Below are 4,236 nucleotides of genomic sequence, written 5' to 3'. Positions count from 1 at the left end.
AAAGACTTCGCATTTGGATCTACTAAATAGCAGTTAAATGGCAACGCCTAAAAGCAGAATCATATTCTTAACAGAATAAACTGAGAAAATTTGTTTGCTTCCAGGGAACCAAACAAAAGAATCATAGAATTATAATCAAAAGCTCAAGACTACTGCAGAAAAGGAACTGATGGTTTAATTCATCTGTGTGCAGAAAGACTGGTGAAAACATAAACACTCTGCAATTAGCAATTTGACAGCTAAGTGAGAGTCATTTGGGTCTCTGGCACATAATAATTGGAGGGGAAAAGGCTTAATGACACATTAAAGGGGAGGGTACCCAAAGAAGAAAAATACTTTAGCAAATGGAAGGTATGTTCATCATATTTGAGTGTCTTTTAGTTTTTCCTACTCTCACTCTCCATCCTCAAGTGCACACTGGTTTCATCTTTGCTTTTTAACTTCCTTTTCTTTAGTCTGGTTGGACCCACTGAGTGCCATTATGATACACAAAGATAATTAATAGTAAATAAGTGCATGGCGTGGAAGAATAGGTCACAATCAAGACAACTAATGTCACAGCAGTGCAAAACAGTTTTTTGCTGTTTGCTTTCACCTGCCTTGTCCATCACTTGAATAACCTATGTCAAATATACCTGGTTGTGGTCCAGCTTCAAGAGCACTCATTCTATATGTCAGGCAGAACCCATCTCCTTCTGAATCCAGGTTCTTGGCACTGCTTTGGATCTGAAGACACTCATTATGAGCCTTGGAAATTAATTGTGGAAGGCCATTACCTCTTCTTGTGCTGTGAATTTCTGCCCTAGACTACGAGTACAAAACACAGCCTGGCAGTGTATTGCAGGCACAAACATTCTGTACTGTAAGGTATAATAAATGACTAATAAGAAAAAAAGTCTGAATTTATGCTTACAATTTATTTTGGTTGTAGAGAAAGTAAACACACTGGAGGCACAGGGGCCTCTTCACTCAGCCTTAGGCAACATATAAGTTTAAATCAATTCTGAATTGAGAATGAAGTAAAGAGTCAGAAATCATAGCAATGTTTAGGGTCATGTACAATATGAAAATTCAATTTTGAGTTTTATTTAAGTCTAGAAAGTTAGAAGGTACTTGCTGTCCACAAGAAAGTGGTATATTGATTTCACTGAATTCTGGTGATTTACCAGGTTATTGAAAAGAATTGGGAACATGATTTGCCCTGTGATCATGTTATCATCTTAAATCTTTTGAGCGGAAGAGCAGAAGGCCCTCAGAGAAGTCTTCTTCAGGTCACATTAGCCTAACGCCCTAGAAAGTGTCTACTAACATTTAAAATATCTGTGTTCAGCTGTAATGTGAATGTTATTCCTACCAGCCTAACAGAGTTGGGGCTGTTGGTGTGCGAGGGACATTGTACCTTTGGTTCTAACTGCAGCTAACAAAACTTTCAGCTTCCAGGAGGTACATTAAGTACAAAGTTGCAGCAGTAAAAAAGCTTGAGCTGCCTTTACTGTACTTTTCACCTGGCTATAGAGTCTTAGCAGAGATGTATGTTGTTATGATTAAACGCATGGTGAATGTTTGAGAAAGCACAATTGTAAGAAATAGGAATTTATTATCAGAGATTTATTCTGGAAGGTACTGCGAGCATTTAGAGAGGGAATCAGAGGTGAAAAATAAAGACGCCCCTCAACAAGCCACCTACCTCAGCACAAAACACTATCATTTTAGACAGATCATTTTTTCCTAACATTAATGCATTAATTTTCCCTTTAGTTTTGTGAAGGGTAGGCATGTAAGGATGGAAGAACATGTCAGAGAGGGGCAAAGAGCTATTCAATGTTTTTTGAATAAAGTATTACTATGTAAAACCAATGTACTGTGATGAATTACAATGAAAAAGTAGCTAGAATTGCATGTCATAATTAAAAAAGATGAATACCTGTTACGACACTGCATAAAATTTATTATTTCTATTTATTGAGCCATGAAATCAGTAGACAATTCTAGCTTGAAGATTGAAAATGCAAAGTAATTAAAGAAGGACATTATCACCTGACAAACTTCTTACACTGTTTTTACCAGTTCTGTGCTTACAAAACTACAGCCAATTTAATAGTCATATTGTGAATGTTTTCATCCCACTGTGTTTCAATTCTGAAGAGCATACCAGGAAATAAACAGTATTTTCACAGCTTGTGAAGAGAGAAAAGATCTAGAAATTGTAACAGTAGAGCTCTGTAAATAGTCCAGGCTTTCAAGGAGGAGCCATGATCAGTAAGCTGCCTAGAAGAGGAGTGCATGAAAACTGGGACCTCAAATAGGCCAAAGAAAACCACAAGTACTATTTGTGCTTACAATTTTTTTCCATCCAGTAGACAGGAAATACATCAACTGTAGTTCATTAGATATATTAAATACTTACTGAAGTCTCAGATTCTGTAGCCATTGCCTTTAGCAAATCAAATAAGCAAATTTAAACTGCCTTCATTGGTAGATTTAGCCTGACATTTGATTCTTAAAAACTTTCTGCTTAAAAACAGACCTGTTAGGTTAGATTTTCATTCCATGCCATTCTCAGCATGCTACGCAAACATGGATCTTTGCAGAAAAGACAACTATTAATCTACTCTTTCATCAGAAAGCAATCAATAATCTTTTGGGGACAGATGGCTAGAGAAGACATTAGCAGGAGAAAAGGCTTTTCTTAAGCAGAAGACAGTCTAAATGTGATTTCTCTGATAAATCAAGAATAAGTGAATATTTGCAATTTATTACTAATAATCCAATACAAAGATGTTAATTGTTCTTTTTCAGTGACTTGACAGATATGGTGTATGACAGAAAATTAAGTTTTAGGGAGTTTCTAGAGGCACACTGATAATGAATTCATCCCTGAAGTGGTGCCATATGGTGAAACAAAGCTCCAGTGAGAAAGGATTCAGCCACCTTTTTCAGATGTTAACACGTTTTATCTTGCACACTGAAATATAGCAAGTGTGATTGTAACAGCTGGTATTAAAATGCCAGTAAAGAATTTTTTTGATGAATTTCAGATAGAGAAGCCAAAGGTGCAACACTGGTGTACTTCCGTCTCCAGCCAACACTTCTTTGCATGGTTTCCAGCACCTCATGGCTGAACAGTGTTGAACATAAATGTATGGTTAAGATGCAAGACCCCTGGGAAGTGAGATTTGTTGTTAATCAAAAATACTTGCAGTAATATCAAAGGTGGTGCTGTTATTTCCTTGCCCTAAGTAGTTGTACCTAGTGTATTGGAGTGAGAGGCAAAGAAGGAGGAGCTGGAAACTTTCCGGCTGGTGTGCCCTTGCTTGATGAGGCATGGAAAAGGACAAAGTCATGAACCAGCAGTTTGTGCTTTGAGGTGGCATGACACCTTCATCAGGAAAGGCTGGAAAGAATAATAAAGGAAGGTGGGATAAGGGAAGGATGGCTATGTGACCATGGTCTCCTCCAGACTACTTTAAAATAGAGACCTAGTCTCCTGATCCTCTTATGTTCCTCTAAGGTTAAGAGCAGTCAACTTCTGGTGTCAGCCTATGTGGAGAGCTATAGCTAATTTTGTCAGCCCAAGTGTCACAAGGATACACTGTTGATCTAAATAGCTTTTCATCTCAGACGCCTCATGTGTGTGTATTAATGTAAATTCTTGCAATAGAACTTTTTTGCCTGCTTGAATTTCTCTAAAAGTAATTGTATATGAAATTGTGTTAAAGCTTACAATAGCATAATTAGGGAGTGCATTAGGCTCTATATGTAAGGGTTAACTGCAGTTACATGGTCTACTTTAATGCTAACATTTGCTGATTTTTTAAATACTTGGATTTGCTATTTTTGTGTGATGTTGCTGCAAGTGTTTTAGGTAACATTGCTATTCAATATGAAAGTTCAGAGAAGTTTTAAAAGGAAAAGCTGGAGTTCCTTTTGCCTTGAGAGATGGTTTTCATGCACATAGTGTAGTGGTTAGGCACCATTGCTCAAATTCTGGTATTCAAGCTGACATTTTTATGGATGTTCAGTACATTCAATCAACAATGTGTCAGAATTCAGTAATCTTGTAAAAAGTACATTAATTTCTTCAAATTGCGAATGAGAAGAGTCAAAAGGAGTATATGTTTCCTGCGTGATTGGTGGTCTAGGATCATGCTCCTTTTTTTCTTTCCTGATTACTGTTTATTTTCCCTGTGTTCTCTCTTTATGAAGCTTTCAGGAGACATTCTAACCAAATAAAGC

Source organism: Mesitornis unicolor, unplaced genomic scaffold (genome assembly GCF_000695765.1).
Source record: "Mesitornis unicolor isolate BGI_N332 unplaced genomic scaffold, ASM69576v1 scaffold13616, whole genome shotgun sequence".
NCBI classification, from domain to species: domain Eukaryota; kingdom Metazoa; phylum Chordata; class Aves; order Mesitornithiformes; family Mesitornithidae; genus Mesitornis; species Mesitornis unicolor.
This window is presented reverse-complemented; position numbering follows the sequence as displayed.